Source organism: Canis aureus, chromosome 1 (genome assembly GCF_053574225.1).
Source record: "Canis aureus isolate CA01 chromosome 1, VMU_Caureus_v.1.0, whole genome shotgun sequence".
Lineage (NCBI taxonomy): Eukaryota > Metazoa > Chordata > Mammalia > Carnivora > Canidae > Canis > Canis aureus.
Genome location: NC_135611.1, coordinates 18,518,888 through 18,542,976, shown reverse-complemented (window position 1 = coordinate 18,542,976; position 24,089 = coordinate 18,518,888). Strand labels below are relative to the sequence as shown.

The 24,089-nt window shown below is 40.7% G+C and overlaps 2 pseudogenes; one reads left to right on the top strand and one right to left on the bottom strand.

Moving 5' to 3' along the window:
- Positions 1 to 9,994: 9,994 nt before the first annotated feature.
- On the bottom strand, positions 9,995 to 10,106 carry LOC144289579 (U2 spliceosomal RNA; annotated as a pseudogene).
- Positions 10,107 to 13,370: 3,264 nt separating this feature from the next.
- Positions 13,371 to 14,185, top strand: LOC144313006 (lipid transferase CIDEC-like; annotated as a pseudogene).
- Positions 14,186 to 24,089: the final 9,904 nt, after the last annotated feature.

The window sequence follows — 24,089 nt, the reverse complement described above, 5'->3', positions numbered from 1 at the left end:
GTGGGAAACTCAAAGACATTTAAAATACAGGCTCAAAATCTGATTAGGGTCAGACATAAAAATTTTTTTTAACATTTTATTTATTCCTGAGAGACATAGAGAGGCAGAGACATAAGCAGTCTCCCTGCGGGTAGAGCCTGATGCGGGACTTGATCCCAGGGCCCGGGGATCACGACCTGAGCCAAAGGCAGACGCTCAACCATTCAGCCACCCGGGCATCCCATAAAATGATATTTCAATAAAGAAAATCAGACCAGGGGAATCCCTGGGTGGCTTAGTGGTTTAGCGCCTGCCTTCAGCCCAGGGCATGATCCTGGAGACCTGGGATTGAGTCCCACGTTGGGCTCCCTGCATGGAGCCTGCTTCTCCCTCTGCCTGTGTCTCTGCCTCTCTCTCTCTCTCTCTCTCTCTCTCTCTCTTTGTCTCTCATGAATAAATAAATAAAATCTTAAAAAAAAAAGAAAATCAGACCATAACATAAGGATAAGGAAAACAATTAGAAAAACAATGACATTTGTTGCTCCTTGAAAGGATGTGAGCAGGCATGATGGAGAATATGGAGAATCATCATTAAATCCAAAACTTGTTCTGCAAATATAAAACACAAAAAGCCACAGGGGAAATAGTGATTCGGAATATCAAATGTCTGTCAATAACCACACTTTGAATATAGATCATGGATATCTATCTGCTCTTAGAGTTTCTAATGGGACTAGTGAGATTGTTTCTTGTGTTTCAATTTATTTAATCTAGATGGGACGGATGCAGGAGATAATATGTTGAGATTGTTTCTATGTTTTGTATTGAGGATATTCATGGGAAACCATCTCATAGATGTATGGTGAGGGGGATAGAAGAAAAAATTTTAAAGCAACTTTATTAGGCTTAGGATATTCATTTTTAACTTTACTCCAGAAAAAAGATAAACTGTATTTTAAAATTTAGTTTTGAACACTTATCAGTAGACAATTCCAACAGCTCATCTTGTAAAGTTATAGGTCAGTTTAAATGATCTCTTATGAAAGAATTAGGTTCTAGACCCAAGTATTTCCTATTTGTGTGCCTTGATTTGATAGAAAATAAAATTCAAATCATTTTGTCAAATTCATAAACTATTTGGTGACACTGTTTCCCAGATGTGTAACATCAAGATGATCACCTATTTTATTGATAAATATGGACCACATCATCACAATGTATCATCATAACATCTATGGAAACTTGGTGCTGGGAAGCATCTAGCTTTCACTTTTGCCTTCTGCTGAAAAATATGTTGCATTCCTTTTTTTGCATGAAAGCATTAAAATTATTAAAAATCCTGAAGATATGGGGCACCTGGATGCCTCATTGGGTTGGGCGGCAGACTATTGAATGCGACTCCTGGTCCAGATCTCAGGGTCCTGGGATCTAGCTCCTCAGCGGGGAGTCTGCTTCTCTCTTTCTCTGCTCCTTCCCCTGCTCTCTCATGCTCTCTCTCTTTCTCTCTAAAATAATAAGTCTTCAAAAAATGTTGAAGATATCAGACAAATATACATGTTTCATGTTCTAATTCATTCTTTAAAAAAAAAAAAGATTTATTTGAGAGAGAGAGAGAGAGAGAGAGAGAGCATGAGCAGAGGGAGGAGCAGAGAGAGAAGCAGCCTCCCTGTCAGGCGGGGATCTCGAAGTGGGACTGGATCCCAGGACCTGGAGATCATGACCTGGGCCGAAGACAGACACTTAACTGACTGAGCCACCTAGGCGCCCCCTAATTAATTCTTTAAAATTTTGAGACCCACCTAGTTTCTCATCTTTCAGAGGCACGAAGTTTGTTTCTTAGTTCAAACATTTTTGACATAACTCCTCCTCTTGATAAGACTAATCTCAGTTCTTATTTAATTCATAATTTTCACTATGACACTAGTCATGCATTTTTTGTTTTTTTTTTTTGTGGAAAGACTTTGATAAAGGAATGTAAATGTCAATTTACATTGTGGAGTAAAACTCTTAATCCATAGAATACTCCAGAAGTTTTCTGGTCATTACAGCTATGCCATCAAAACTCATTCCTGCATAAATCTTAAACTCCAAGCTTCATTTAATTGCCAATAACTCCCTCAGAGTTTTATATAGTTCAGAGCTAATTGTGTCTGTAGCCAACGAAGCTGAAAGAAATAATTCCCTTACAATACCATTGTGTTCAAAATATATTTTAAACATTATCATTAGCAATTTCTGTTCATTTATCAAGTTGCAATGAAAACATGAGCTCTACTTGTTCAGTTACTTGGTCTATAGTATTAGTTCCTGAAAACATTGAGCTATGGTAACCTAGAAAAATGGTTCTTGAACTATCTTCTTTGCCACACATTCACCTATTTCCAAGCAAACCTCTTTGATTCAGTCTTTTGCTAGCATCTCAGCAATTATAGTTTTTGAAATTTTATTTTATTTTAAAGTAACCTCTATACAGGGGCACCTGGATGGCTCAGTTGATTAAACTTCTGTCTCTTGGTTTTAGCTCAGGTCCTGATCTCAGGGTCATGAGATCAAGTCTGCTTCTCTCCCTCTGCACCCCCACCCCCACCCCAATCACGGGCTCATGGGCTCTCTCCAATAAATAAATAAATCTTAAAAAAAAAAAAAGTAGTCTCCACACCCAGTGTGGGGTTCAAACTCATGACCCCAAGATCAAGAGTCAGATGCTCCACAAACTGAGCCGGCCAGGCACCCCAGCAATCGTATTTTTTGATCTGAGTAAGCCAAAGTGCTACTTCATAAGACATCTGCAAAGTACCAGTGTTTTCAAGTGAAATACTGTGCAGCTACTTCCAACAGCTTTTTAATCTGTTACTCTTTCCTTAAAAGGGTTTTGAACTGTTCATGTTTTGCATGTAACTGCTGCTTGTTTGGGTGGTTCCATTGGTTCATCAGAATGTCCATTTCTACAAATAACACATCATCGTTTCAGCATTTTCCCGTCAATGATGCCTACAAAATCAAAACCAATAGACCAACAAGCATATCTGAGCCAAATTAGTATTACTATTCCAGTTCTCCTTTCTTTGAAGTAACTTCTGTTTTCATCATTTGGTTTCCTACTGCCACCGCTTTGGGAAAAAGTGTGTCTTTCCTTGACAGAAATAGTCCAGTGAGCTTATCTCACCATCAGTAAATTCAAGTTAAGAAATCGTACTCTCACACCAAGATCCTCAACTTAATCACATCTGCAAAGTCCTCTGTGCTGTTACACAGATCCTGGGGAATGGAACATGAATATTCTTGAGGGCTGCTGGTCTATCTACAGATGGACATGACTTTCAGGTGATGCACCTTGCAGAATGGAGTACAGATTAGTCAGCGGGGTCAGGGGGAGCCAGGTTGGATCATGAAAAGATTAACAACCACACATTGAAGATTACAGAGTAATCCAGGTAGGAAAGTGATCCCTGATACGACTGGGATTGCCATACGAGCTTGGACTTCCAGGTGTCAGAGAAATAAACCTCTACCTTACTTAAGTCCATATTATTTGGAGCCCTGTCTATTAGAGCAGTGGACCTGGTATCCCAATTAAGGATCAAAAGGAAAAAAGACCATCAAAGGACCATCAAAAGGAAAAAAGGGACAGGGGAGAGGAGGGGAGGGAATGAGGGACAGAGGATCAAAAGTCAAATTTGAGTCAACCTCATAGGTTGGCTCAAAAACCATGTCGACTATGTGTAAGAATGTGGCAACTAACTATAATTCATCAGAGAAATAAAATTCCTCAAGTGACAAATGCCTTTACTTTCATTTCGTCTCTTGTGAATTGGTCAAGACTCAGATCCACGTCCCAATGGCCAGCTCATGTCAGTGACCTCTGCTCTCAGGGTAGAGTTTGGCAATCTTGTCCTTTGGTCTCTACCGGAAGGATAGATGCATGGCCAGTGTTTTCACCGGCTCAGGGGTTCCCGAATTCTCTCGTCTCAGCATGCATTCCTTAAGTCTGCAGTGTTGGCCATCTTATGAAGCAGATAAGCCTTGTGTTTCGAGTGGGCTTTTTTCTACACGTGATCCTGCACAGTTTCACTCCAGGGTTGAGTTGAAGGTGAATGACCAAGAGCTTATCTGGTTGGAGTTCACATTCCACATGGCACTGCCAGGCGACTATGGAGGCTGAGTCATCAGACATGGTTTTTGACAAGGTGGTCTCAAGCCCCGCCTTCCAAAGCCTCTCTTCTCCTCGGGGGTCTGCTGTCAGGAGTGGGGAACAGCACATACTGCTTTCCTACCCCCTCTATCCTATGCTCTCCTAAGAGCAGAAGGATTGTACCAAGCGGATGGGTAGAAAGAGCTGCAGGTTCATGTCTAGCCCTTAAGCACTCTGGGGACATACAGACTTGACTTTTTTATGTACAGGAATCCTATCTCCACCCTTCTTTTATTTCTTGAGGTTTTCCTCCTGAAGTAGAGTCCTTAGGCTCACTTAGCTTTATAAGCTATTACCAAAATAACAATAGTAATAGTAGTATTAAGATATGGTGATTTTTGTGGCACCTGGGTGACTCACTTGGCTAAGCATCTGCCTTTGGCCCCGGTCATGATCTCAAGGTCCTGGGATGGAACCCCACATTGGGGGTGGGGGGGTCCCTGCTCAGTGGGGAGCCTGTTTCTCCCTCTCCCTTTGCCCCTCCTCCCTGCTTGTGCTCTCTGTCTCTCTTGTTCTCAAATTAAAAGATAATAATAGCAAGATGTTTTTCCACATTTCTAAGGAATTTGCTATGAAACATTTAAGACATTTGTAAAGGGGTAAAAGGTGCTACAGAAAACATGCATGTACCCACCCCAAGCTGAAGTAATAACATATTGCCACCACTCCCATTTCTTTCTCTCTGAATTTAGCTTACCCTTAATTTAGGATGTATCATTCCCAGGCATTTCTTTATATTATATTTTTAATACGTATGCATGGGGGCACCTGGGTGGCTTAGTGGTTGAGCGTCTGCCTTCGGCTAGGTTGTGATCCTGGGGTCCTGGGATCAAGTCCCATATCAAGCCTGCTGCTCCCTCTGCCTGTGTCTCTGCTTCTCTCTGTGTGTGTCTCACATGAGTAAACAAATAAATAAAATCTTTAAAAAAAAGTATGCATGTATTTCTAAATGTATTATTTAATTTTATATATTCTGAATGTGAATAGAATAGGATAAGCATCCTACAGCAACTATTCTTTCTATTCAGCATTGAGAGGTCCATCAGCTTGATATGTGAAGCTCTAGTTCATTAACTTTTTTGCTGCTATTTAGTATGTGTATGAATATATACTACAATGTATTCTCCTGTGGATATGCTCATAAACATGTCTTTTAAAAATAAAATAAGTTTCTTTGTACACAGTGTAAATTGTGGCATCTGGAACTGTAGCCACAAACCATGTGTGGTTACCAAACACTTGAAACCTGCCTTGAAACCTTGAGATAGATGCCAGATATAGAAGACTTAGTTTAAGAAAAGGCAAGTAAGATACCTTATCAGGAATTTTTACATTGACAAACTCTTGGATATATTGGGTCAAACAAAATATATAATTATAATCAGTTTCCTCTTTCTTTTTTTTTTTATTTATTCAGAGGCAGAGAGAGAGAGAGAGAGAGAGAGAGAGGCAGGCAGAGAGGCAGAGGGAGAAGCAGGCTCCATGCCAGGAGCCCGATGTGGGACTCGATCCCAGGTCTCCAGGATCACACCCCAAGCTGCAGGCGGTGCTAAACCACTGCGCCACCGGGGCTGCCCCTTTCTTTCTTTTTTTTTTTTTTTTCTTCTTTCTTTAATACTTTTTAAAATGTGGCTAGAAGGGAATTTAAAATTCCATGTGTCAAAAATAAAATAAAATAAAATAAAATAAAATAAAATAAAATAAAATAAAATAAAATAAAATAAAATTCCATGTGTCTCACATTTCTGGCTCACATTATATTTCTGCTAGTCAGTTCTGCTCTAGATGGCCGTTTGTGGCCTGGGGCCTCTCCTCTGCCTGGCTCATCACTGTAAACCCAGTGCCCAGAACAGCAATGGAACAAGGATGCACCTACTGAATAAATGAATGAATCAGCAAATGCCCACATGAATAAATGAAGGTGATTGCTTTCATAACGCTACTGGGTTAATCTTTCACTCTCAAGATTATACAAAGTTGTCTCAGAATGAAATTCTTCTAGAAATCTCCACTTGTCTGTTTTTGTCACTTGACTCCTAGGCAGCCCACGGATGGACGTAAGACCCTGCCCCTGCCCAGGAGGGTGGAGGTTGACCTTTGTCTCCGGGGAAGGTCCACCAGCCACAGCAGCCTGGTGCAGCTGTTTGCACTTGTGCTCAAGCCTGTTGCCGTGTGGTGTCACCAGGCCCAACTCTGTGGGGGGTCGGGGGGGCGAGGTAGGTGGGAAAGTGGGGATGTCTTCTTGCAACAACTAAACTGTCAGAGGACCATCTCCTGGAATCTGCTGGTTCTTTCGTTCTCAAGAACATTTCAGTCAAAAATTATACTTTTCCCTTTGCCTGTCCTCAAGTCATTCTAATTTTTTTAATACTAGTTTTTGATGCAACTTTTGGCAAGAAGATCAGTCCTGCTGCTCTCTCATAATTTCAGTGTTTTCAAAATAGGTGGGGTTCCCGAGCCACATGGGCAAAGGCATTCAACCTCTCCTTTGGGGTTGAAATTTGGTTTATTTTGGTTGATTATGGGGAGTGGGTGGCCGATCTACCATTCTCTTATTTTGCAAGATCTCCAACTATGAGTGTTCTTGCTTCCTATTGTAAAAAGAGTTCAAAAAAAAGTTCAAAACCAATGACTCTATCAGAGAACCTTGGGCAGACTCTCCTGTTTAAAACATCAAAATAATGACTATTCCTCTGAAGCTACTTTTAGATCCTTAAGCAAATAGTCAGTTATCTGCCTCACGAGCCAGCAACCCCCAGCACACCTGTCCCTTCATCTGTTTCACAGATGGCAATGTTTCAATACCAGGGAAGGAGGGTGTATGGCTGGAGAGGTGGCTGCCTGGACAGTGGTGTGCTTGGTGTATGGTGCTAGAGGGTTTGAATTTAAATTTAAATGTACCATGTAGGGACGCCTGGGTGGCTCAGTGGTCTGCCTTCAGCTCAGGGCGTGATTCTGGAGACCTGGGATTGAGTCCTGCGTCGGGCCCCTTGCATGGAGCCTGCTTCTCCCTCTGCCTGTGTCTCTGCCTCTCTCTCTGTGTCTCTCATGAATAAATAAATAAAATCTTTAAAAAATTAAAAAAAATAAATGTACCATGTAAATCTAAAAACTATTAAAAATGTACCATGTAAACTAAAAACTCCTCCTAGAAAAATAGGAGGAGATTTATGGAATCTAAGATTAGATGATGAGTTTTTAGACTTGACACTGAAAATACAATCCATAAAAGGGAAAAAATTGATAAATTAGACCTCATCAAAATTAAAAAGATTTGCTTTGTGGAAGAGAGGAAGAAGGCAAGCTATGGATTGGAGGAAAATGCTTGCAAACCACGTATCTAACAAAGGACTTACATCTAGTATAAGAAGTTCTCAAAAAACCGAAACAATCTAGTTAGAAGATAAACAGATATTTTACTGGAAAGCATATACAAATGATGAATTTATTAAAAAGCCAAACAATCCAATTAGAAAATAAACAGATATTTCCCTGCAAAGCATATACAAATGACAACGCACACAAAAAGATGTTCAATATTATGAGCTTTTATGGGAATACAAATTAAAATCACAATGAGATATCCTGACAAACTTAAGCAGAATCACTAAAATAAAACATACTGATAACACGAAATGCTGGCAAGGATATAGAGTCACTGGATAGGAATGCAAAATGGGCCAGCTACTCTGGAAAATAATTTGTCTGTTTCTTTCTTCTTCTTCTTCTTCTTCTTCTTCTTCTTCTTCTTCTTCTTCTTCTTCTTCTTCTTCTTCTTCTTCTTCTTTTTAAAGATGTTATCTATTTATTTGGGGCTCCCTCCCAGGACCCGGGGATCAGGACCTGAGCTGAAGGCAGATGCTCAACTGACTGAGCCACCAGGCGTCCAATTTCTCAGTTTCTTAGGGAACTAAACACGCCCTTCCTGTATGTCCCAGCAATTGTGCTTTTTTCCATTTATCCCAAGAAATAAGTTCACGCAAAACCTGTACACAAGTGTCTGTCGTGGCTTTATTCTTGGTAGCCGCAAACTGGAAACAGCCCAGGTGTCCTTCAATGGGTAAAACAAACTCCCGTGCCTCCATGTGGTGGAAGAGAGCTCAGCAATAGCCAGGCACCAACTGTTGATACACACAGCAGCAGGGGCCTAGGGAGTTAGTCTGAATGAAAGAAAGCCAAACTCAGAGTTACATATTGTATGATTTCATTTATAGAACATTCTCGAAATAACAAAATTATAGATAAGAACAGACTAGTGGTTGCCAGGGGTTAAGGCTGGGAGTTGGGAGGATATAAAAGGGAAACATGAGACAGCTGTGTGGTGATGGAACAGGTCTGTGTCTTTTTTTTTTTTTTTTTAAGATTTTTAAAAATTTTATTTTTTTTAAAAAAAGATTTTATTTATTTATTCATGGATGACAGAGAGAGAGAGAGAGAGAGAGAGAGAGAGAGAGGCAGAGACACAGGCAGAGGGAGAAGCAGGCTCCATGCAGGGAGCCCGATGTGGGACTCGATCCTGGGTCTCCAGAATCAGGCCCTGGGCTGAAGGCAGGTGCTAAACTGCTGAGCCCATTTGGCTGAGCCAAAATTTAGGGGCTGCCCTAAATTTATTTATTTTTTTGACAGAGAAAGAGAGCACTAGCAGGGGGAGCAGAGGCAGAGGGTGAGGGAGAGGCAGGACTCCCCACCCCCAGCAGGGGCTCTATTCCAGGACCCTGGGATCATGACCTGAGCAGAAGGCAAATGCTTAACAGACTGGGCCCCCCAGCCGCCCCAAGTCTGTATCTTAATTGTACGGTGGTGGTTACATGAAGCTACACCTGCGATAAAATTGCACAGACCTACACACACAGAGGAGTGCTTATAAAATTGGTGACATCTGAATAAGCTCTGTGGATCATATGTGCAGTCAGTTTCCTGGTTTTGACACCATACTCTAGATGTTACCACTGGAAGAGGCTGGACAAATTTCTCTGAAGCTCTCTGTTTTTGTTTTTGTTTTTTTTTCCTACAACCTCTCGTGAATCTATGATTATTTCAAAATAAAAAGTTTTTAAAAAATTGTACTTAGGGGACACTTGGGTGGCTCAGTCAGTTCAGCGGCTGCCTTCGGCTCAGGTCATGATCTCTGGGTCCTGGGATCAAGGCCCAGCATCATCGCCTCCAGCTCCCCACTTCTCCTTCTGCCTCTCCTTCCATCGGTGCACAAGTGCTCTTTCTCTCTTCTCCCTCAAATAAATAAACAATATTTTTTAAAATAAAAAAATACATAGAAACTACACTTGGGTATGAAACAATTTTTTAATTTGGAATTCCCTTAGGTATATATTTATAGAACTCTATTTTGTATCTAATACTAATTTGCTTTGGTAAGTGTATCTACTTAGAAATCTATCCGGCCAGTCAGTGCCCTGTTCTGTTCTTTTAAACATAGTGTTTATGGCATTTTCCGTATGACAGTCATGGACTGTACTATGACTTCCTAGGTTTTTGCTAGCAGTATCTAGAAATTATATGCATGCACAAAGTGGGTCAACTGGTTTGAACGAACGTGGTTACCTTTGTAAACATCTCACGGTAGATCCAGTTAGAACACATACAGATTGTTTGCTTCCCCATGATGGTAGAAAACTTGCTTGGCCTCAGGGGGTTGGAGGGTTATGAGTATTTTTCATAACTACTACTTCCTCAACTTAACCTTTATTATATTTTCCATATTTGCTAATACAGGATATACTTGAAGTGTGTCTTTAAAATGGTGTGACTTTGAGAGGGCCTGGGGTGGCTCGGTCAGTGGAGTGCGCAACTCTTGATCTCAGGGTTGTGAGTTTGAGCCCCACTCTGGGTGTGATTATTTAAAATAAAAAATAAAAATAAATACATAAAATTATGTGACTTTTTACACTTGATCTTAGCCAAAAGGCCGAGAAGCGATAAAATTATGTGACTTTTTAAAAGCTCATATTACCACTCTGGTCTCCTATTATGGGCCACTTTTTGCACATATTAGCTTATTTAGGACTCACTTTAATCCAATTGAAAATATGCTCTCTTCCTTTCCTAAAACATAAACATGAGAAGTTATTTATCTAAATAAATGGTCCATGAACATTGTTATTCCAGCAACACTATTTTTGCTCACAGCACCGTTGAAACTCTCCTTTGGGGCTTTTTTGGGGTAGGTGGACTCTGTGGCATATTCTTTCAACTGCTCTCAGTTGTGGAAAACTTTCACCTTTTAAAGTTTAGAACTTTACCTACCTACCTACCTAGATCTGTCACCAAAAGTAATTCAACACAAACTAAAGCGAGGTAGTATTTTCTACTTGTCGGCTTGCAGAAATTCATCTCCAGTACCAGCAAGGATGCTGAGAAGCCAGGAGCCCTCTGCACCACCAAGGACAGTATGACTTGCTACAAGCTTTTGGAACGAATTTGGCTATATATATATATCCAAAGCCTTTAGAAATATCCAGACATTTTAAGGAGGCATTCTACTTCTGGGCACGTATCCTGTATTTTAAACTTTATCCAAAGTGATGTCCACTGCCACAGATATCTAATAGAGGATAATGGAAACCTAGTCCATTGCCTACAGAATATGTTCTAACCCCCGATTTACTGTAAGGTTACTTCTGTTCTCCCCTGAGGAGTCCTGGGAGAGCCATCAAAGGCACCCATTATGCCCTGCTGCAGGATCTCAGCTAGAGGAGCTTGGGAAAAGTACACCACACCCACCCCACTGCTGGGGAATTTCATTTGCATCTTTAAGTAGGAGGTAGAGTCACCGCCAACTTCTGCTTTGCATGTGTAAAGAGCCTGGGGCACGTACTGCAGTAAGAGTTCAATAATTCTGGTTTCCAGCATGTTAATCATAAATGCTCACCTCCTAGGACCACTATTTTGGTGTAAGAATCATGTTAGTGTGTACACTCTCCTGTGCTCGTTTGCAAATCAATCCTATTCTTCAATGGCATTGTTAGCTTTTGCCTTTCCTTCTCAGCTGTTTCTGTTTGGAGGTTTTGTGGAGTTTTTTTGTTTGCTTGTTTTTTGTTTTGCTGACATCTCACCATTCTCTTCCATCCTGTCCCCAAATTTAGCCTATTTCAAGGGCTTAAAAGTATTTATAGGGACACCAAAGTGGCTCAGCGGTTGAGCATCTGCCTTTGGCTCAGGGCGTGATCCTGGAGTCCTGGGGTCTAGTCCCCACGGGGAGCCTGCTTCTCCCTCTGCCTGTGTCTCTGCCTCTCTCTCTGCTTCTCTCATGAATAAATAAATAAAATCTTTTTTTTAAAAAAAGTATTTATACTTTTAATACTGGATGCAAATTAATCCCTATACACATTTTAAAGGGATCCTATATATTTCAACATCGATTACTCACCCCCTATTGTTTATTGCCCCACCCCCAGCCCTGTACAATGTCCATCCCTGTTCCTCTCTTATTTTGTTAGATGTGTGAAATCATTCCCCCAAGACACAATCCCTTCTTAGGAATGCTTCTGTTCCCACAGGCCAGAAGCACCACTCCTACCTGCCCATTACTACAAACTAGACCCCCTGTGAACTGGATCCTGGTGAATGTAACCTAAATTGGAAGACATTGCACTTGTCCCAGGAATTTGGAGTTGAGGCGGGAAGGTTGTCTCTTCTGGATTTGGACATAGGGGCTGAACAAATGATCTGTGAAGGACAAGCTAGAAGACTAACAAGACGTGGGGTTAAATCACCACTTGGGGACAGTGCAAAGATGGGAGGCCAGGGAGGTGGTGGTGACCAGGAGAGAGGAGGAGAAACGGAGGGAAACCGCCTGGAGTTGATATTCCCAATCCTGAAGTTCAACTGGGTTCCTTGGGGCCTTGTTTGTCGGCACTAAAGCTCCCTCTACATGAACTAGCATAATGAGTTTTAGTTAATGACACCAAATAATCCTTGAATCAGATTCTCAGAGGAGATCTTCCAAACAAAGATTGTATAAACTAATGAATAAATAGTAACCATATTAGGAACTAATCCCATTCATTTTTCATCTTTTTCTGCTTTTAAAAAAATGAGAAATATGTCATCCATACAGAAGAGTGCACTCAATTTATATGCAGGGTTTGAAACAACCTCTGCTTGCGGAGCCTGGGTGGCACAGTTGATTAGGCATCTGTCTTCATCTCAGGTCCTGATTTCAGGTGTCCCTTGGTACCTCCTGTTACATCCAGGGATTGAACCCCATGTCAGGCTCCCTGCTCAGTGGGAAGTCTGCTTCTCCCTCTGCCTCTCCTCCCCATTCATGCTCTCTCTCAAATAAATAAATACAATCTTTAAAAATAAATTAAAATAAATTAAAAAAATTAAACAGCCTCTGGTTGAAACTATGCACATGTTTTATAAATTCTTCTGGTCCAGACAGTAAATATTTCTGGCTTTGCAGGACATACAGTCTTTGTCAAAACATTTCTAGTCTGTCTGTAGCACTAAAGCACATAATTTATGTGGTTGTATTCCAATAAATTTTATTATAAAAAAGGCAGAGGGCTGGATTTGGTCTGTAGGTCATCATTTAAAGACTATGGCTTACAAAAGAATTATTATCCCAGGTTTAAAGAATTTTAAAGCAGGGGCACCTGGTGGCTCAGTTAGTTAAGCGTCTGCCTTCAGCTCAAGTCATGATCGCAGGGTCCTGGGATGGAGCCCTGAGTTGGGGTGGGGATGAGGTCCCTAGTCTACTGGGAGCCTCCTTCTCCCTCTCCCTCTGCCTGCCAGAGGGAGGCTTGTGCTCTCTCTGCTTGTGCTCTCTCTCATTCTGTCAAATAAATAAATAACATCTTTTTAAAAAAAGAATTTTAAAACAATGTTCTGTACAACCACCGCCCAGGTCAATAACAGATAACAGTGGAGAAGTTTCTGCGTGCCCATGCTAAACGATGGCCCTTAAAGGCACAGCCACCACTCTGACACGTGTGATGCACATTTTCTTGCATTGCCAGCTGTGTATGCCTTACTACAGAGAGTAGCTTCTTTTTGCCCACTTTTGAACTTTTGATAAATGGAATCCTACTTAATGCATTCTTTTTCTTTTTTCTCTCCTCCTCCAGGATTACACAATCTCTCCCAGACATCAAGATGGAGGAAATGTTTCCCAGAGGCAGAACCATAAGGACATTAGGAGGCTGTGGGGGGTGGTACAAGGCACTCCAGCTGAAGGAGGATGGAATATGCCATGAAGTTCCTCAACTTTTACTATCTTAAGTCCCTCTCCAGGTGTGTGGAAGTGAGCACCTTGGTGGTGACCCTGTAGCCACTGCTGGAGCCCAGTCTGGGGCTCTGAGGCTCAGCTCTGTAGGGTAAGCACTGCCTACCAGAGTGTGCAGAAGGGCATCATGACACAGTCTTGAGGGTCTCCTTCCAAGTCTGGGACAGCCTGATGCTGGCAGACAATCCCTCTTCCTGCTGGAGGAAGACAGCATGAACCGTAAAGACAGAGGAGTATTTCCAAACCCTGATGGACAAGACAATGTTCATGGTCCTTCAGAAGGAGCAGAAATGGCAGTGTCCATCACGTGGGGTCCTACCTATTGGGGGAGAACATTGAAAGCCTAGAAGTCCTTAAGGGATGCTAATAACTACATCCCTGTCTTGATGCAAAAGACTAGGTATTAATTCTCCCTCTCCCATAAGTCTGCCAAGAAGATCAAGGTGGCCTGCAGAACCTTTGGCTTGGTCAAGGTGAGTCTACTGGACTTCATTGGTTGTTTGACAGTGAAGGCAACTCATGATGGCACATACTCCATTTCCTAGGATATGCACTGCTACGGGATAAGGTTTATCATGAAGGAAGTTCTTTATTGGCCCCTCTTCGGCATATAAACCATGTTTCTTGGCACCTTCTGTTACATCAAGCAACTCCTGGATGCCACAGAGGGAGGGCAGCCCAAGGACAAGACCTCATCCCTCATCTCAACCAGTCTGAAGACACTACAACGAAGGCCCAAGTTCTTGGAGGTCTTCCCAGCCAAAGACTAGACTGGGGACCTAAAGCTCAGCTGGTAGCATCCACAAGCCTGGCAGCTAGAGATCTTCTTCTTCTTCTTCTTCTTCTTCTTCTTCTTCTTCTTCTTTCTTCTTCTTCTTCTTTCTTCTTCTTCTTCTTTCTTCTTCTTCTTCTTCTTCTTCTTCTTCTTCTTCTTCTTCTTCTTAATAAAGATTTATTTTTTTTTATTTTGAGAGAGAGAGAGAGTATGCGTGTGAGGGGGGGAGAGCAGAGGGAGAGAGAGAGAGAGATAATCGTCAGTAGATTCCCCACTGAGCATGGAGCCCAATGTGTAGGGCTTGATCCCAGGACCCTGAGATCATGACCTGAGCCAAAATCATAACCTTGGATGTTCAATTGACCAAGCCATCCAGGTGCCCCTAGAGAGCTTCTCGCCTTCTCACGCTCCCTCTTCCCAATAAGACCACGAATTAAGAAGCAGAATGAAGGGCCAGAAACCTTGAGTAGGCAGGCTAATGGAGAACTGAGGATTCTTGACCTTGCCTAGTTCTCTCCTTCCCAGCATAGCTTAGCTGATCAAGGCTATGGCATAAAGTCTGCTCTTCAGCAAGCTGTCTTCACACTCTACATTTTCATACACTCTCTACCTCCTGACCTTCCATGCAAAGTGCTCCTGAGTGAACTCTCAAGCCCACTAATGCAACGTTAGAATGTTTACAGTAAGTTACTTATGCTGGGGGAGAGCACCAGCTCTCCTAAAATGCTTACCTCATTTTATGAGCCTGGTATAAATTTGATATTAACATTTGACAATACACTGTGAGAAAGGATAATTGCAGGCTAATTCCCTCATGAACATTAGATGTAAAAATCCTATACAAAATATTTACAGATTCTAGCAAAATGCAAAAGGTCAATATACATCGTGATCAAGTTGCTTTTTTCCCTCAGGAAAACAAGATGTATTTAACAGTCATAAATCAACCATTATAATTCTCTATATTAATTTAACAGGAGGAAAAAATTGCATAATCACCTCAGCAGGGGCAGGAAAACTTTTGATTAAGGTCAGCATCCATTTATGGTTAAAAAGAAAGCTTTTATCAATCCAGGGAGTGAGATTACTTCATCTCATTTTGAGCATCCACAAAAAAGTTTATAGGAAACACCATAATTAATAGTTAAATGTTGGGTAGCCCGGGTGGATCAGCAGTTTCGCACTGCCTTCAGCCCAGGGATTGATCCTAGGGACCTGGGATCGAGTTCCACATCGGGCTTCCTGCATGGAGTCTGCTTCTCCCTCTGCCTGTGTCTCTGCCTCTCTTTCTCTCTGTGTCTCTCATGAATAAATAAATAAAATCTTAAAAAAAAAAAAAAGAAATTTCCTTTAAAAAATAGTTAAATGTTAAAATTTTTTTCTTTTGGTTTTGAGAATAAAGTGTTGACTAATCTCCAAGAAGCAGATGCCAAGATGGCTCTGGAAATGCAGCATATTTGTTGGAGGTGATACTTGTGAAAGACCAAGAGGGAGCAGGACAGGGCAGAGAAAGCCACAGGCCTCAGTGTGGCTCTGACACCCATGGCAAGGAGAGGGGAGGGAAGAACATGAGATAGAATTTAACGAACTAATTCTAAATATCTTATCAAATGCAAAGGTCTAAGAATAGACAAGGTAGGGGGCACTAGCTGGCTTAGCAGGAGGAGCATGCGACTCTTGATCTGGGGGTCGTAAATTCAAGCCCCATGTTGGGTGTAGAGGTTAGTTAAAAATAAAATAAAAAATAATAGACAAAATATTATTCAAAAATAAGGTGGGAGAGCATGCTTTACGAAATATCAAAACTTATTATAAAACTACAGTAATGAGGTAGGATAGTGCTGGTGTTAACAATGGATAAAGACTAATGGAAGGGACTGGATGGAGACTCCAAAAACAGACTATGCAATATGGACAATGGATTTATGACAAGGATGACACTTCAGAGCAGGAGGGGAAGGTCTTTCCAATCAACAGTACTGGGCAATTGGATCTTCATATACAGAAAATGAAACTTGACCTTACCTCACATCATATGCAAAAGTTAGTACAGGCTGATCATAGATTGTGCAAGGCAAAACAACAGTCTTTGTAGAGGATAATATAGACAATAGGGAAAGACTTTTTAAAGCAAGGCACAATGTTTTATTTTGGGGGGAGGGGGAGATAAGAATTTTTTATTGTAACAAAAATAAATAATTTTAAAGTAATTTTAATTTTTTTAAAAAAGGCCAAGGTTATATGCAATCCTGATGATTTAAAAGATATATTTTTGCAAATTTTGTAAGGAGTGAGACAGACGCATGAAAGGGTTTTACTGGTTATTGTTATTACAAACAGCTCTTTTTTAAAAAAGATTTTATTTATTTATTCATCAGAAACAGAGAGAGGCAGAGACACAGGCAGAGGGAGAAGCAGGCTCCATGCAGGGAGCCCGAAGTGGGACCCAATCCGGAGACTTCCAGGGTCATGACCTGACCTAAAGGCAAACGCTCAACCGCTGAACCACCCAGGCATCCTTAACAGCTCTTTTTTTAAAAAAAGATTTTATTATTTATTTGAGAGAGCAGGGGGCAAGGCAGAGGGAGAAAATTAATAAATTTCTTTGAGCACGAAAAGCCAGCCACAAAGTGGCAGGAAATATTCGTGACACATAACCGAGGAGAGCTTGTAGTTGGAATACATGCAGAACACGGGTGCAGTTCCATAGGAAAAAGACAATAAAGGGGGAAATGGGCAAAAGAGGGGATATCCAAATAGCTAAGAAATGTGAAAATGTGTTCAACCTCATTAGTCATGAGAGAAACGCCAAATAAAACTACAATGCAAGGGCACCTGGCTGGCTCAGGTGGTACAGTATGCAACTCTTGATCTGGGGGCTGTAGCCCCACCTTGGGTATAGAGACTACTTGAAGATAGAATCTTTAGAAAAAATAAAAATACATAAAATTACAATGTAAATGAACACTACATGCACAGAAAGACGAAAATCAAAAGGACCAAGAAGAACACAGCATCCATTATACCATATCTTTTTTAGTTTTCATAACCTAACTTAATCATGAAAAACATTAGACAAACACCAACTGGGGGACATTCTACAGAATAACTGTATTTTTCAACAATGCCAATATCATGAAAGACAAAAGCTGAGGAGTGGTTCCATTTTAAGGGAAACTAAGAGGAGGGGCGCCTGGCTGGCTCAGTCGGTAGAGTGTGTGAGTCTTGATCTCGGGGTCCTAAGTTTGAACCCCATGTTGGATGAAGACATTACTTAAAACCTTTAAAAAAAAAAAAAAGGAAAACTAAGGGGACATAAAAGCCACATGTGTTGAGTGACCCTGGATTATATTCTACCCAAGAAATAAAAATTGTTATAGAGGAGGATTTCTGAGACAATTGGTGGAATTTGGGTAAGATCCATAGCAAGATAATGGCATGGTTCAAGATTCTATTTTTTTTTAGTATATGTGCTGCCGAAGCGAGCACAAGATTCTATTTTTGATTTTAATAATTGTACCACGATTACTTAAATGAATGCCCTTGTTCCTAGGAAATAATCTTTTCATCTTTTAGGATTAGGGCCTGATGTCCACAATTTAGTTTTATGTATGTTTAAAGATATGTATATATAAAATAATTATATATATTAATTTATATATTTACATATCATGTAACATATATATAATAAAATTAGATAGATGCATAATAAGACAAATGAGGCAAATGTATTCCATAGACTAGATTGATCAAAGATACTGAACAAGGCTTTTTAAAAAATATAACCTATAAGTTAATACTGATTTATACAAACAATGCTGTGAAATCCTACTCAGGTAAATGAGAGTCTTCAGATATATTGAGAGAAAAAGGGCACCCCACCATTGCTTCCTTAGCAATTCCCATAGATCTCTTCTATGGCTAGTTACCAATGGCCTTTTTAGACATTCTAGATGTCTAGAGAGCTCTCCCAACTCAGTCATCTCACTTTGGATGGTAGAAAGCACATTACGGAGGCTCAATAAACTTTGGCTAATGGTAGTGGCATTTGCAAGCCACACAAGAAGGCTGGTTGACGAATTCATTCTGGAGATTACATCTGATAGCTGTGTCTTGCTTTGCAAATTTAGTTTAATAATCTTGAGCCACAAGTTAAGGCTGTTCATTTATCATCAAGAAAAAATTAGAAGACATCATAGTCCACATGAAGGTAATCATTAATTCCTTCTTTTTGCCTGGGAGCTTATACTTCTCAGAGCGCTGACACATCCATCCCCAATTCACAGTAACAGATGCGTATTCTTTTTCTCAACTGAAGCGCAAAAAACTAAAGTTCAGAGTTGTATTTTAAACTAAAGGCACATCTATTGATGCCTAGCCAAGCATTGGTGAGTAGGCTGGACTATCTCTACTATTGCTAGAAAATTTAAACCATATAATAAGGTTCAGTATAATAATTTTTCTTACACCCAAAAGGGAAAAAATCCTGGAAAAAGATCATTTCCACAAGGTATGGTGTTCTTTAAATGATCCACGACTTAAAATACACATGAGGTCATGCATATATGCTTGTATTTGCCTAAAGAAGTTCTGAAAGACTATCCCTGAAACTGATACAAGTAATTAGTGACCTGTGAGGTCTCAGAGATGGAAACAGCACAGATGAAGGACCCAAACGTTTTCACTGTAAAGTGTTTCATATTTTTAAGTTCACGAAGTACGTGAATTATTTATCACTGAGAAAAGAAATCCATAGCTAACTGAGTGGACCCAACAAAGACACAACTTTGGCTTTGGAGTGCTTAGTGTTCATTTTCTGCCCCTGAATGCCTCTTTTGTTAGCCCCAGCTCATCATGCAGGTGTTGGTGACAAAAGGGCACAGAATAAGCTGAAGTTTATGAGGTTATGTGCAAATAAAGGACACCTGCCCTCCTCACTGTTCCTCTGCAATCTTCCATCTAAAGATACACTTGATACATTACAAATGAAGTTTGTGGCACTGCTCCAGAGGGATAGGAATAAATGAAATTTTCTCAGTGCCAAAAGGAATATTCTTTAACTTTGATTTTTTTTTAATCACATGAAAGAAAATACCAGAGTCTTTGTTATATTGCATTTCGGATTACAAAAAAAATGAAATAGAGATTGTTGTAGGAATTTTGGAATACCCAAAAATTAAAGAGGAAATTCACTAACATGGATGTCAGAGTTTAACAGGGGTAAAGTTAGCTTTCCTCCTTTAGAACACATTTATGAGTCAGAAAATGAATTTCGACTCAGCTGTGATCTGATAGTTTATTTTTTCCTAATATGGGATGTGATATATCAATCTGAGTGTTGGCAGGAACCGCAGCCTCTTATTAAAATTGGAAATCAGCTGTCTCAATTTATAGACATGTTGTGATCCCAAATCCACTTGGAATGCAAAACACAATTTTCTCATAGAACAACATAAAAATGATGGCAAGATTCAGAGGCAAACAACAGAAGTCCACATAATTCACAGTGACTCAGAAGGCCAACAGTGCTTTGTCACACTGAAGGGAAAGAGAATAAACCTTTCCTTTGTCTCAAAAAAAAAGTTTATACAGAAAGTATATTGTTACACTGATATGACAAATATATAGCAGGATACCCTTTTATCAATTATTTATCCAAAGGGTTTTTATGCAGGGATGCCTGCATGGCTCAGTGGTTGAGCGCCTGCCTTCAGCTCTGGATGTGATCCTGGGGTCCCAGGATCGAGTCCCACGTTAGGCTCCCTGTGTGGAGCCTGCTTCTCCCTCTGCCTGTGTCTCTGCCTCTTTCTCTCTGTGTCTTTCATGAATAAATAAATAAAATCTTAAAAAAAAAAAAGGGATTTTATGCCTTCCTATTTGCTCCATTACTGTTGGCTTTAAAGCTTTCCCTGTCACCCTTGTTCACAATTACCCTCTTGTCTTCATTTTTAAATGCTTTCTCCATTTTTACTATCTTCATTATTGTTCATCCTAACTTTGAATTCAAATTATCTTCAATTTCACCCATGGAATTTCAAGATTGAAAAAAATCTCATGTCAGATTATATCAAGCTAAAGACCTTCTGCACAGCAAAGGAGACCACCAGCAAAATGAAAGACAACCTACTGAATGGAAGAAAATATTTGCAAATTATGTATCTGATAAAGGGCTAATAGCCAAAATACATAAAGAATTCATACAACTTGATAGCAAAGCAACAAACAATCAATTAAAAACTAGGCAGATAGGCAGATGGGATCCCTGGGTGGCGCAGTGGTTTGGCGCCTGCCTTTGGCCCAGGGCGCGATCCTGGAGACCCGGGATCGAATCCCACGTCGGGCTCCCGGTGCATGGAGCCTGCTTCTCCCTCTGCCTTTGTCTCTGCCTCTCTCTCTCTCTCTCTGGGTGACTATCATAAAAAAAAAAAAAAAAAAAGCTAAGCAGAGGATCTGAATGGACATTTTTCCAAAGAAGACATCCAGATGGCCAGAAGTCACATGTAAAGTTGTTCAACATCACTAATCATCAAGAAAATGCAAATCACAACCACAATGGACAGACTTAAATAGAGGGAACAAGTAGATGGTTGCCAGCAGGGAGAATGGTGAGGAAACAGTAAAATAGTTCAAGGGGATTAAGTACAAATTTCCAGTTATAAAATAAATAAGTCACAGAAAGGACAAGGGAAAGCAATCAATAATATTGTGATATTGTCATATGGTGACAGATGGTAACTACACTTAATGTGGTAAGTATTGAGAAATGTATAGAATTGTGGAATCAGAGGGTGCCTGGGTGGCTCAGTTGAGTGACTGACTCTTAGTCTCAGGTCCTGATCTCAGGATTATGAAATCGAGCCCCACGTTGGGCTCCATGTCAGTGAGGAATCTGCTTGGGAATCTCTCTCCTTCTCCCTCTGTCCCTTTGCTTGTTCTTTCTCTCTCAAATAAATAAATATTTTTAAAAATATTTTAAAAAGTTGTTGAATCAATGTTGTACACCCGAAACCAACATTTTATATTAATTATACTTCAATAAGAAAAACAAACAAACAGGGCACTTGGGTGGCTCAGTGGTTGAGCATCTGCCTTTGGCTCAGGTCATAATCTCGGGGTCCTGGGATTGAGTTCCATATTGAGCTCCCTGCAGGGAGCCTGCTTCTCCTTCTGCCTGTGTCTCTGCCTCTCTCTCTGTGTCTCTCATGAATAAATAAATAAAATCTTTAAAGATACACAAATCAAAACCACAATGAGATACCACCTCCCACCAGTGAGAATGGCGAAAATTAACAAGACAGGAAACAACAAATGTTGGAGAGGATGTGGAGAAAGGAGGACCCTCTTGCACTGTTGGTGGGTATGTGAACTTGTAGAGTCACTCTGGAAAACTGTGTGGAGGTGCCTCAAGAAGTTAAAAATAGAGCTACCCTATGACCCAGCAATTGTACTACTGGGTATTTACCCTAAAGATACAGATGCAGTGAAAGACCAGGACACCTGCACCCCAATGTACATAGCAGCAATGTCCACAATAGCCACACTGTGGAAGGAGCCTCGGTGTCCATCGACAGTTGGATGGATAAAGAAGATGTGGTCTAGGTATACAATGGAATATTACTCAGCCGTCAGAAAGGATGAATACCCACCATTTGCTTCGACATGGATGGAACTGGAGGGTATTATGCTGAGTGAAGTAAGTCAATCAGAGAAGGACAATCATCATATGGTTTCACTCATACGTGGAATATAAGAAATAGTGAAAAGGATTATAAGGGAAAGGAGGGGAACTGAGAGGGAGACAAGCCATGAGAGATTCCTAACTCTGGGAAACAAACAAAGGGTTGTGGAAGGGGCAGTGGGTAGGGAGATGGGGTAACTGGGTGACGGGCACTTGATGGGATGAGCACTGGGTGTTATACAATATGTTGGCAAATCAAACTTAAATAAAAACAATGTAAAAAATTTTAAAATAATAATAAAAAATCTTTAAAAATAAATATTTAAAAAAATTTTTAAACCCACAATAAGATATAATCTCATATCTGTTAGAATGGCTGTTCTCCATAACATTCTTGTTTTCTAGAAGACAAGAAATAAGTGTGGATGAGGATATGAAGAAAAAGGGAAACTTTGTATACTGTTGGTGGGAATGTAAAGTGGTGTGATCATGGCAAACAGTATGGAGGCTTCTCAGGAAATTAAAAATAGAACTACCATATGATTTAGCAATTCTATTTCTGGATATTTATCTGAATAAAATTGAAACACTAATTCAAAAAAAGATATGAACCTCCATGCTCATTGCAGCATTATTTACAATAGGCGAAATATGGAAAAAATCTAAGAGCCTGTTGATATATGATACTATCTATCTACCTATGTATATGATAGAATATTATTTAGCCGTAAAAAGATGAAAATCCTGCCACTTATAGCAACATGGATGAATCTTTCTTTTTTTTTTAAAGATTTTATATATTTATTCATGAAAGACACAGGAGAGAGAGTCAGAGACATAGGTAGAGGGAGGAACAGGCTCCATGCAGGGAGCCCCATGTGGGACTTGATCCCAGGACCCCAGGATCATGCCCTGGGCTGAAGACGGGTGCTCAACCGCTGAGCCCCAGGCGTTCCAATATGGATGAATCTTGAGGGCGTTATGCTAAAACAAATAAATCAGAGACGACAAACACTATATGATCTCATCTCTATGTGGAATCTGAAAAAGAAAAAAAAAAAAAGAAAACAACCCCCAAAAAGAGCTCATAGATATGGAGAATAGATTGCCAGCAGTGGTTGCCAGAGGTGGTGGGGGCAGGGGAATGAGTGAAGGCCCTCTCTCCAAATTCAATCACACTGGGGGTTGGGCCTTGAACATATGAATTGGGGGCGGGTGAGGATACAGTTTAGCTGTATCCAGTAATATAATCCCGCCCTTTATCTCTACCCCACTCCCCAACCCAGACCCCTACTGTAGCTGGTGAAACACCTGACCTGTGCTGGGTTTTCTGGGAGTTTGGAATCAGGTAGAGATGCTGGCTATCTGTGCTGATTGCTTCCTGGGAAGAGATGTGAGACCGAGTTGGGACAAGCATGACTGGCAGGTCTACACAGCAAGAACACCCACACATAACTTCATACGCAGCCCTCCATGTTTAATATGTATAAGATTCTCATTCTTGCAATAATCCTATGAGGTATCATTATTATTTCCAATTTATAGTCATGCAAGTAAAAGAGAGAGAAGTGGAATAATTTACCCAAAGCCAGAATGTTAGCTTTACATAAAGACGCAGAAAAAAATATGAGAGAGAGAGAGATGAAGATTCACAAACCAGAAAAGGCAGGAACACATGCAGTCAGATGAAGAAAAAGACAGCTAGACAGACATTGGTACTTGGGGGAAATGGGTTTCCAAACTCCGGATAACATGGGAAATAATGAGACAAATGTCCTGGGTTGTATTCACAAGCTGTGGAGCCTGGACGTACCTGATGATGTGTGTGAAGTGCCTATCACAGCACCCAACAGAAAATGAACAATAAGTGGGTGATGGTGACACTAATACTATTGTCTTCCACTCTTCTCGAAAGCAAACATATTGGCTTCCACTTGGGAATCGGAAAAGCTCAGCGAATAGTCATTCATTTGACAAATACTAAAAATGAACACTGCGCAGGGCCCTGACCAAGACGGGGCAGTGACCAGTGAGGAAGACTGACACGTCCTCTGCTCACCCCCCGAGCATCGGCATGTGGCCTGGAAGGGAGACAGAGGAGATGGGCAAGGACACCTCAGTGTGAGAAGTGCCATGCTGGCACAGGATGTGGTGGGAGCGTGCAGGTTGGCACTTCCTATGCTTTGGGAATCGTGGGAAGGCTCCCCGGTAGAAGGAACTG